Source organism: Nelumbo lutea, chromosome 4 (genome assembly GCF_056320005.1).
Source record: "Nelumbo lutea isolate HS-2025 chromosome 4, American lotus-T2T, whole genome shotgun sequence".
NCBI classification, from domain to species: domain Eukaryota; kingdom Viridiplantae; phylum Streptophyta; class Magnoliopsida; order Proteales; family Nelumbonaceae; genus Nelumbo; species Nelumbo lutea.
In genome coordinates, this window is record NC_142687.1 from 57,149,192 (window position 1) to 57,161,889 (window position 12,698).

Here is a 12,698-nt window from a genome sequence, read left to right on the forward strand (position 1 = left end):
TTTCCTTCTGAACGAATCGGGCACCAGACCGGTCTAGCCAAGAAAGTTGCCTGACAGGGTGGCATGAGTACCGAGCCAAATCCACCTAGCGCACTGTGAACTCCCCGCGTTGGGTCACCACCCCAGCATGGGGAGTGGGGGGCAATTGATGGAGGGTGATTTGGCCCGACCTCGTAGCACGGGGACACGTGTGCGTGGCCTGGCTCAAGGAACAGCTCAGCCTGACAGCACAACTGTGACTCGACAGAAGAGACACGCCGAGTACTACGGTATCCACTCAGCGGGTTAAGCGACTCGCCGAGGACTAACACCCGACTAACCTTGACTTTCACCCAAGTGTGGGAGGTCCCGAGCTCCCCTCGAGGCCCGAACTCTTCCTAAGGGGGCTCTGAGCTCTCCCTCCCAAAGAAGGGAGCACCCTAGTTTTTGACTAAGTATCCCGAGGGAGAAGCACCTCGGGGCAGCACCGCCCCCAACGTAGGCACCTCGGCACCTCGATGCCAAGGCAAACCTACCCCAGGTAGTCCGGTGCACAGTAGCTCGATAGGCTGTGGGGAGGCCTGCCTGACATCCATACCTGTCGGACCCGGTGGCAGGGCTCTGATCCCTTGCTAGGTGGCGTTCCGCCTGCCAGGCGGCGTTCTGTTTGCCATCTCTAAAAAGCATGGCACGCCAGTCAAGTCTGTACCTGGCGATAGTACTCCATAGCAACAACCTACGCCTGCCACACCTGCCCTGGCAGTAATGGCTTGGGCATTGGCAGTCATGCCAAGTATAACCGGGCTCCGACATAAAAGAACCCCAACTATCACGAAGTAAAGGTATTGAAGCTTAAGCACTTTTAGCACTCTTACTCTGTACTCTCTCTTTGAGATTTCCTCTAGTTCTAACTTAGGCATCGGAGTGTTCCCACCGGGATAACTCCCCGGGAACCCTTCACCTTCTCCTTCCTCTCAAGTGTCGTTCGTTCCAGTCAGAAGCCAGGTTACAGTCAGCTAGGACTGCCTAGATCATGCAGCATCAAATCCCAATGTGGAAGCTCATGCCCAAATCAGTCCTAAAACCAGCCTCCACTAAAGATGGGAAGTGTATAGGTGATGCTGATTCAACAACACTGTTTTCAGCAAAACTGCAACCCAACTGCTTGGATCGAACTAGGGAAGGTAAGCCTAAAATTCCTTTGAATTTTTCTTGCAAAAATCAAAAGAAAACTGATCTCTATCAGTCCTTGAAAGCCTAGGTCGTGATAGGTTTTCTTATAAGACAAAAAAGAAGAAGAGAGTATACGAGAGAGTGATCTCCTAGTCTGGTTCGCCCTTTTTCTTCTTTTATCTCCTTATGGAGCACTCTCCTAATCAAATTAAGAGATAATCCAAATATAACTTGGATCTGAACTCTATTAAGAGATAATTCTTATCCTCTTAAGAGAGTGGGTGCTCCATACCCACTTCCAAACCCAAATTTGAGCTAGAGCACATGACAACTTGTCATGTGACAGTTTACTTAATCTTATTAATTATGGGCTTTAGGCCCATTTCTTTTAAAGGCTCACGACCCAAAATGTTGCATGGCTAACTTAGGCCTGATTTGTATGGCGTGGGACCCCACAATGATCTCACATAAAGTCCACATGGCTTCATCCCAGCCTCTATGAAAAGGCTTAGCCAAATTTACTTTTAAACGTAGTGAACCTCTGAGCACATGACTATGGGCTCAATATGGGCCCAAGATTTAGACCTAAATGATTATTGAATTCAGTCATCCTATGAAGATCTAAGGATAATGGACTTAAGTAATGTAAAATCCCTTAGGTAATCAGTTCTGTAATGATCTCTTACACTTAACCTCTCAACCCATAATGATCAAACACTACCCGACATGGAAGGACCTCTCCCCTACCTGCAAGGTACAGTGTCACACTCTCTACTCGGATGGATCCCGGGAATTAAAATCTTTTGCAAACATTTTTCATAAACACCCCCACACACACACACACACACACACACACACACACACACACACACATATATATATATATATATATATATATATATATATATATATATATATATATATATAGATGTGTTTGAATGCATGGCACTGGTACTGTAGGTAGGGTCCCTGTAGGAACAATTAACATTGTGGGGTCCATGAACTGCCTATCTTCTTCGATGCAATGAATGCTATTGCTTGGTCCTACTTCGTGTAGTGGCATGAGATTTCTAGTGATCCCCATTGGTTGTTGCTTCGGTTGCTCTACTTGAAAGGTGATGTGTCCATTATCAATCAACCTTTGAACTACATACTCGAGTTGCCAACACCTATCGGTCACATGCCCTGGGCTCTTGGCTTAGGTTCCAGCGGCGGTTTCCTTGTCAATGAACTCAAGTACCCTTCTTTTACCAATGCGGGCAATAACTAAGAGTGGGGGTATGGCAGGGGGTAAACTCAATCCTTTTCTCTTTCTGGATACAAGGGATTTGGTCAGCTACCATCGGTGGCTGCTGGGGAGTGGGTGGTTGGTAGACCTGTTCATGGGCCAGGTAGCCCGATGGCCCAGCCCGCACCTCGGTCGGGCTTGGTCATGTAGTTAGGCCCACAAGCCTGAACTCAGGCCTAACACAGTAAGCCCAACTGTGTTTCGGGCCGGGCTCGGGATTTGTCAAAAAAGCCTGGCCCGAGCCCGGCCCGACTCAACATTATATATTTTATAAAATATATAATATGTATTTTATATATTATATAAAATATATAAATAATATAATATTTATTGAAATATATATTTATATTCATTTGTTTATTCTTTTCTTTATAATCTCTCTCTCTATTCAGCCGCTAACAGTATGGGTTAAATTCGGGCTTGGGCCTCTTAGGGATTTTTATGAGGGTCGGGCTCGGGCCCAAGTTGTAGGCCCGATGGTCGGGTCAGGCTCGGGCTCGGGCCTTAGAAAATTCAGTTAATACAGAGTGAAAGCCTGGCCCGACCCGGCCCATGAACAGGTCTACTGGCTGGTATGGTCGTGGAGCTAGAACTTGGTTTGTAATTAATTTTATTTTTTAATTTTAGATGGAATGTATAGGTATTCGAATCTGATGTAATATTAATAGAGAAATTAGGCTTTTTTATTTTTACTTCATTCGAAAACGAAGCTGAAAGCGTAAAGGAGAGAATTTCACTGATTCGAGTTCAACAGTCTGCGATTTGCAGTTTTGGAAACTGCATACTGCGAACTGATTTTTGTTTTACAGGGTTGCAGCCTTGCAAAAAGCCCCCTTTTTGTTTGATTACTGATACTTGAATGTCATCTATCAGTTGTTTAATTTCATATCATTTTCTTGAATTGAATCTTGAATTAAACATCAAACCCTAGACCCAATCGAACTAGATTTGACCAAACTAGTTGGAACGAATATGTGGTTCGATGGGGGCTGTTCTCAGCCCTAAAATTTCCATCAAGGGCCGAGGGATTGATGGTTAATTGCAAGATGCAATTCGGCCCACATCTGTAAAACCCAATTTTAACCTGTTAAATCTACTTTAGCCCAATTCAGCATAATTGCTATATGGGCCATACTGCTTTTTGTAGTTCAGCCCATATACCTAGATAACATTAATTGGTAATAGTATGGAATTAAATGGGCTTTACTTATGGGTTTTAGAGTTATTTAATTGATTGGACCAATTATGAATATCATGCATGTAATGTATGGATGTGTGATGTGCTACGAACATAGGCCATAAGCACTTGGCCGATGCTGATAGTGGCTCTTTTGAACACCATGGCTGAATGCACATCACTACCATGGTTTCCTTAAGATCATTGGATGATCTTCATTTATTAGTGGGGCCCACTTCTGTTTCTCCCCAAGAGGAACACCTCGGAACCCTAGCCATTTTGGGCCCACTTTGAATCTGGCTTTATGAAAGCCAGTGGGAAGCACTTTGGTTTGACCTAAATCAAATCTAGGGGGTTTTCGTTCCCTCCATTAAATATAAGTGCATGTGATAGGGAATTTCATATGATGAATTCTCTAAAGGTATTCCATCATTAGTATGAAGGTTGGTAGTATTGGTGGGTGGAGATGCACCATAAAATTGGGTTATCCATCTGCTAATGCAATTGGTTGGATTGCTGCATGAGATGATAAGGGCATCATAGACCGGTGTAGGAGGGGTCTATCCTAAAATGGAAGACTCTCTCAATGGTACATTGGCGTTCACAAACATGATGGGTGAGCACTTACTAGACAAAAAAGGTTTAACCTAAAATGGTTATGAACCTTGTCTAACAGAGGCCAAAGTGAAAACTCATAAAATGAGTGGACAAAGTCCTTCACAAAAGGTGGTAGGGTTATGCAACTGAAACAGTTTACTCCATGCACTGTATGTGGTTTCCCACATTTCCAGAGACATAGTACATAGTCTCCGTCACTAACATAGGAGGGAAATCCCAGAGATGAATAAATGAAAATGGAACATAGATTAAAAGCTATATCTATGTAGAAAACATGAATCAATTTAGGTTGTGGACTAATAATCTGCTTTGCCTTTTATCAAAAATGGAAAATGGACAATTCGCCAAGATGTTGGACGATAACAAATTTAAGGGCCCAAATTATGCTGACTAGTACCGTAATCTTATGTTGGTATTAACGTCCAAAAAATTGGACAACGTTGCTTAGAGCCCTGCTCCGGATCGTCCAGGTGATAGGGCTTCTGAGGCAAATAGGAAGGAATATCAAGAATGGGAAGATAATAATTCTCTTGTTCGGTGCTACATCATAGCCTCCCTCGACAATCTGATACAGAGACACTTCAATCAAATCGAAATGTCTAAGCATATCTTAGATAGTCTTAGGACAATGTATAAAGAGTAGAATCGTTTTACTCGTCAGAAGGTCTTGAAGTTGTTCATGACCACAAAAATGACCGAGAGCTAGATGGTTCATGACCATTATCTCAAGATTATGGGTTACATTAATGAACTAGAGGCACTCGAGTCAGGGCTAGATCATGTCATCAAGGTCGATGTCATCCTAAATTCTTTGCTTCCCTCCTTTAATCAGTTTATCATGAAGTACAACATGAATAAGCTCTAAATGTTAGCCTTCAAGAACTCAACAATATGTTGTAGAGGGCTGAAGAACTGATCAAGACTGATAAACCAATAGTCATGCTTGTTGAACGTGGCAATTCGGGTAAGAAGAAGAGGAGGGCAAAGAAAAAGCCTCAGAAGAAGACTAGCAAACCGAAAAATCAAAAGAAGGACAAAGCATCAGATGTCGGTCACTTTTGTAAACAGACCGGCCACAAGAAGATGAACTGTCCTCAATATTTAGAGACTAAGAAGAAAGGTAATTTCAAATCTTTTATCATAGAAACCAATTTATTGATCACTTCTGCTTCCTGTTGTATTGACTCTGGGGTTTCAACTCATGTGTGTAACTCACTGCAAGGGTTCAAGATAAGTAGAAGACTGAGTGACGGAGAAGTGACGCTCTACTTGGGGACTTCTGCAACAGTTGCAACTATAACCATAGGAATTGTAAAACTAGTTTTCAAAGAAAAAACAATTGTACTTAAAGATTTTATTTTCATACATAATTTAAGAAAAATTTTGATTCATGTCTCAAAATTGTGTTTGGATGGTTATTCTATCTTATTTAGTAATGTGATTACTATTAAATGGAATAACAAATTCCTCGCATACGGAGAACTTGAGAATAGTCTCTATGTTCTTCATCCTTCTCTACAAACAAACATTACCGAAACTACGTCAGAAATAATCCCCAAGAAAAGAACTCGTGATACAGTTAATCCCATGTGCCTGTGGCATTACCGACTTGGCCACATCAACAAAGATCGTATCACAAGGTTGGTAAAGGAAGGTCCTTTGGATTTTTTAACTGTAGAAGATCTTCCAACCTGTGAACCTTGCCTTCAGGGTAAGATGACGAAGCGACCATTTACGAGAAAACCTGAAAGATCTACAGGCACACTTGACCTGATACATACTGATGTATGTGGTCCCCTGAATGTTAGGACACGTAACCAGCACGTTTATTTCATAACCTTTACCGATGATTATTCTCGGTATGGTTACGTGTGGCTAATGAGACAAGTCTAAATTGATGAAAATGAAAATTGTCATATTTTTATCTCTTAATATGTAGTCTTTTATACCTATTTAGTACTTAAATGGACTCATTATTCTTATATTTCGATTTAAGACACGAAAGGAGGTGTTAAGTGGAAAAGAAGGCTAATCGAGTAATTCTGGATAGTTTCGGCGCTGCGTGGTAATTTGGGCATAACTCTTCCATACGGACTCCGATTGAGATGATTTAAGATGCGTTGGAAATATAAGAAAAAGTTCTACAATTTTATGTTTTGAGTTTTGATAAACATGGACTGCATCAAGGTCAAAATCGGGCCCGAATTATCTGCAATCGGACTGTTGACGTGTTGGAGCAATTCCTTAGCCTGCAAGTTTTCATTTGGGAATTCACCACTCTCCCACACACACGGGAACTTGAAGAATATAAAAAGAAAAAAAAGAGAAGAGATAGGAGTTCAGACCCCTGAAAGAAAATTGAAGAAGAAGACTGCTAGGGAGAGGATGAGGTTGCTGAATGTGAACTGAAGGAGAAGGATCACAGCAAGGAGATTGAAGATTGATGCAAGATTCATAAGTTGTCTTCCTCTTTGGTTTTGTAGTTTGGTAACCTAGATTTGATTAGGGTTTCTTGAGGTTTCTCTATTGAATCTTACTTATTTCTTTCTTTATGCGAACCATGATGAGTTTTAATTCTGATTTGTAATTAATTTTTAGCAGATCCGATTGAGTATGATTTGCTCTGGGGATTCTTGATTAGGGTTTTAATTTATAGAACAATCTTGGCCGAATTGTTCTTGCACTTGTGATTACTTTAATTTCTTGAGAAATATTTAGGTAATTAGATCATCTAATCAAGAAACGGACTGAATGCATTTTAGAGATAAATTGCATGGTTCGATTGGCAATCATTCATACATGAATTGATGACCTGCGAATTCATGTTCTTAATGCATCTTTGGTGAGTAAATTCTGATAGAGATACAGGATTTGTCATTTAGAGATAGGGTGGGCTGCGCTTGAGAGAGGTTGCTCATAGATTAGGGTTTCGCCAACCCAAGACTGACTTCACCTCAGTAGGATAGCTTAAAGATTTGAGGGCTGAATCAGTTCTGTCAATTCTTGTATGCAGTGACTCTTCTTATCATTAAGAGTGGTTTGATCCGAAAGTAATTAGGGTATTTTGCTTGTTCTTAATTATATCATGAGGGGTTAGGTTTTTATTGTTAGAGACTAATGCTTGATCATGCATTGAATTTTATTCATTAATAAAACCGATGAGGTTCTTGTTATATTGTATTATTTGTGCTGATTATGTGTCATTGGTTGATCACCAATGAATCGTTCCTTGATCAAGATTATGCATCGAGAGATGATAATTAAGGTGGAACTAATAACACTTATTCAACAAATAATTAGGTAGATATATCAATTGTTGATAGGATTTCTATATAGGTGTATTGGTAGCTTGTGTTTATGCAAAGGGGATTTTGATTAAAAGAATGAGAATTCATTGATTGTAATTCCATTTAATTGAACATAGGTTTAGCTAATTGACTCTTGAGAAAGATCGACTAGTGCTTTTAGGAAACACCATGTAATATGACAACCCTCATGAGATTTTATTGATGATTGAACCTTGATGATTGTGATAGGATTATTCCCTAGCAACTTTGTTATTGATTTGGTTCAAGTTCTTGTTTTGTCCATTAATTTCCTTAATCAGTAGTGCTAGTTTAAATTCCTTAATTCGCAAACCCAATTGATTATTGCTTTAAACAAGTTGAGAAGAAATTAATAGGTGGCTAAATAATTCATTCCTCGTGGGAACGATTCTGTACTCCTTACTATATTACTTGCACGACTACATACTCTTGCAGATAGCGGTCATAAATCCTTTGAAAAGTTCAAAAAGAAGTCGAGAAATAGTTAAGGAGAGAAATTAAGACCCTTCGATCAAATCGAGGTGGCCAGTATCTCTCTGACGAATTCAATGACTACTTAAAGGAAAATGGGATTGTATCACAACTAGCTCCTCCTGCTACACCACAATTAAACGATGTGTCAGAGAGGAGAAATCGAACTCTATTAGATATGGTTCAACCACTTCACGGGTCGGGCTAGGTCGGTTTACTGTGGTTTTTCCAACCGACCCGACCTGGTCGGGTTACCTGACATAGAAACCGAAACCGACCCAGTATTAAGCAAAACCGACCTGTTCGGTTTGAGTCGGGTTGGGTTGGTTTCGGTTCTAAGTTCATCCATGTGATAAAATCTTGCTAATTTTAAAAACAGTCATAAATTGAACATCATTTCAGCCATCTCCTATGATAAAATTTAAATGAAAAGTTAATCACAAAAGTTATTCATTAATCACTATTCACTAATCCAAAGTTTCTTGCAACCATTCAAAAACTAGGTGGCCTAATGGGCTTTGGAACTTCATGTTTGAAGTAGGAACTAAGTTGGTTCGGGTCGGTTTCGGTTTTCACACAAGAAAATCAAAACCGACCCGAATCATCGGCTTAGGAATTTGCACAACCCGAAACCGCCCGTGTTGATGAAAACCCAGCCGACTCGGGTTGAGTTGGTCTGGGTTGGTCGGTTTGGTCAGGTTGGGCCTTCTTATGAACAGCCCTAAACTCTATATAAGTTATGGACCGGTATGAAACCAAGTGTAAGACAATTGAAGATTTTGGGTTGTCTAACACTTGTTAAAAGAACTAGTGCTGACAAATTGGAATCCAAGACCAGTCGTTTCCTATTTGTAGGTTGCCCAAAAGGCTTTGTAGGTTACTTGTTCTATAATCCAAAAAAGCAAAAGGTGATTTGCAATCAAAATGCCCACTTCCTAGAGGAAGATTACATCTTGGATAATCATCACCCAGAAATTGTTCTTAATGAGGAAAGCCCAGGCGTAGTGGGAGATGTCCTACCAGCTTCAGAAAATAACCAACCTAGAAGATCTATCCGGGTTTCCAGGCCTCCAGTTCATTACGGCTATGACCAAGAAAGTTACTTGGTCGAAACCATAACCATTGAGGAAGATCTCATGACTTATTCGAAAGCTATATTGGACATAGATTCCTTGAAGTGGGTAGATGTCATGAGAACTGAGATAGACTCAATGGAGACCAATGGATTCTAAACTCTAGTAGAGACCTACAAGGCTCATCTTGTGGCAAAAGGGTACACTTAGAAAGAAGGAATTGATTATGAGGAAACCTTTTTCGCCTGTGGCTATGCTTAAATCCATTAGGATCCTGATAGCTGTAGCAGTGTACCATGACTACGAGATTTCGCAAATGGATGTCAAAACCGCGTTCCTGAATGGAGATCTTACTGAAAATATCTATATCTAGCAACTACAAGGTTTTATAGCTACAGGTCAGGAGTACACGATATGTAAACTCAACTGATCCATATATGGACTTAAGAAAGCTTCTAGGAGTTGGAACATCCGGTTTGACCCTATCACTAAACAGTTTGACTTTAAGCAAAATCCGGATGAACCCAGTGTTTACAGGAAGACAGTGGGAGATAAGGTTACGTTCTTGGTTCTGTATGTAAATCACATTTTACTCATTGGGAATGATGTAGGAATGTTAACTATGGTGAAAGTGTGGGTTTCATAGCAATTCTCCATGAAATATCTTAGAGAAGCCTCGTATATATTGGGTCTTTGACTACATAGAGATAGATTGAAGAGGATAATAGGATTATCCTAGTCTACTTACATTGTCAAAATTGTCAAAAGATACAGTATGGAAAACTCTAAGAGATATTGTACGATGTGCGGTCACAAAGTTTGCTACCTCTTTTCTAACTTTACAGAGTTTGTATACTTTCAAGGAGCCCTTGCGTGCTTTATTTGTTGGTGATGTGTGGAACAACAGTAAATGGGCTAACAAATCAGATGGACTAAGAGCATCAAGCATTGTTCGTTCTGTTGGGTTTTGGAAAAATGTAAGAGTTGCTCTTTTGGTTGCTCAACCAATTGGGGAGGTTTTACATTTGGTTGATGGTGATGAAAAAACCCATAATGGGTTATTTTTACTATGAAATGGAGCGAACAAGAGAAAAAAATAAAAGAAAATTTTAATGGGAAAGAAAGGGACTATAAACCCATTTTAGACATTTTTTATAGGCATTGGACTAATATGATGCAACATTCGTTGCACCTTGATGATTTTTTTCTTAATCCAACCCTTTATTATAAGGCTAAAGCACAAGATGAAGCATCGGTTGGAAAGTTTGAAATGGGCTTTCTAGATTGCATTAAGAGAATGATCAATGATATTGAAATTCAAGACAAGATCTCTTATCAGTTGGAAGAGTATAAACACGCTCGTGGTGCTTTGTCTAAAGAATTAGCAATTAGGCAACGTGAAATGAAGCAACCAAGTAACATAAGCTCTCTTTTCTTGAAACTTATATTTTATTCCGGTTATTTTAAATTTATATTATTTTAATTCATTTTTTCTATTTTAGCTTATTAGTGGCATAGCTATGGACTTTGCACCCTAAACCTTAGGCGTGTTGCATTACGCATATTAAGTCTTATATGCACTTCCTTTGCTTATGAGTGCAACTGGAGCACTTTTGAGCATATAAGTTCTAAGTAATGGACCTAATGTTTGATTTTGTAATAAAATTATTTATGAAAGCTAAGAACTTAAGATGCTAATTTTTATAATTTTTCTTATTTTGTTGTGAATGTAGATTCATACAAAAAAAAAAAAAGAGGAATATGCTTGATCAGAAGAGGCTCAATGATCTTGTATTTGTTCAATACAACCTAACGCTTCCAAGAAAGATTTACAACAAGACGTGCAAATTCAAAGCAATTTGACCCTATTTGCTTGGATAATGTAGATGAAACCGGTGAATGGTTGACTGGAAAAAACCCCTCAAATGACTTGGTCCATAAAGGGTGTGATCTTATATGAACTCAAGTTGATAAAGTATTAAGGGCATCTAAAATCCTTGAAGGGTGTCAAATAGGCCAAGGAGAAGTGGACATGGACGTGGAAATGCAAGTGGAGGTCCAAGTAGAGGTAGAGGTGGTCGTACGAGAGGTGAGTCTAGAAGACAAGATAAAGGCAAAAAGTGTTGTTCAAGAAGAAGAATAATAGATATGGGACATTAGTATGGAAGATAATGAAGATGAAGAAGAAGATATTGATATTGAAGAAGAAGATGATGATGATGATGATGATGACAGTGATGATGATGATGATGAAAATATTGATTATGGTGCTAATGATGTTGGTGCATTCAATGGAGGTGTTGGTGGTTATTACTTATTAGACACTCCAATTAATTAGGAATAGAGAATTTTCTTTAATGATTGTATTGTCTATGATACATTTGAAGTTTTAAACTTCGTATTTATTTTTTGTGGAATTGAGGAGAATTGGAGATGAATGATGATTTATAGTTTAGTTTTATACTTATTCATTATATGCTATTATGCTTTTTTATTTTTAATAGTTTAATGACTTTCAAGTTTCATAGTTTCATCTTATTATTTCTTAAAGTACCAAGCATCAACCAAGGTATGCATTGAATTCTTATGAATATTTTTTGTTGCAGTGCTTCTTCCATTTATTAATGATAAGGTTGATTTCTTATTGATTAATTAATTCTTTTAATTTATTTTGTTATTGAAAGTATAGTTGTAGAAAAAAGAATACTCAAGATCAACACTCAATCATCCAAAAGGTATAGTACTATCTACTAGTTTACTTTTCTCTCACTTTACTAGTTTACTTGATTGCATATTTTTTTATCAACCCACTTGTTTGATTTTTTATGTTTTCACATGAAAATTATATTTATATGAAAGATTTTATTGATTTTAATATATTTATAGATTCCATCACCTAGGTGGCTAGGCGCCTCGGGGCCCCATGGTCCCCTAGCCTCAGCTAATCGCCTTGACAACTATGATTTTATATTTTTCAATTTTTTAAATAATTAATAATTATTCATATTTTATATACCACTTCTAATAAAGTTTTTATAATACAAAAATTACAATAATTAATTTCTGTTAGGTTTATTCATCAAACTGGTGCAACCGACAAACCCAATCAATTCAACCCGAGTTGATCGGTTTTCTAGTATTTTAGGTCAACTTTGGTTCAAAAATTTCTTAATTCAACCAAGTTATTTAAAATATGTAGTTCTTTAAATACTTAAATAATATGTAAAATATTTAAATTTTAAAATATTAAGTATTTATCGAATCTAATTATCCATAAAATCATAATTTATACTACTATTACATAATTTCATTATTAATTTTCTAATATATTAAATTATTATTAACTTTAATATTATATTATAATTATTTTTCTACTTTGAAGAGTTTTTTTTTAATTTATTACATAATTTCGTTATTTTAACTATTTAAAATCTAGTTATGATAATATTTAGTTATTTAAATATTTAAATATTCTATAAAATATTTAAAGTTTTTTTATTATTTGAATTATATTTATTTAAAACTATTACATATTATTAAATATTTAAAAAACATTTAAATTGATAATTTGAAAAAATAAACATAATTTAAAT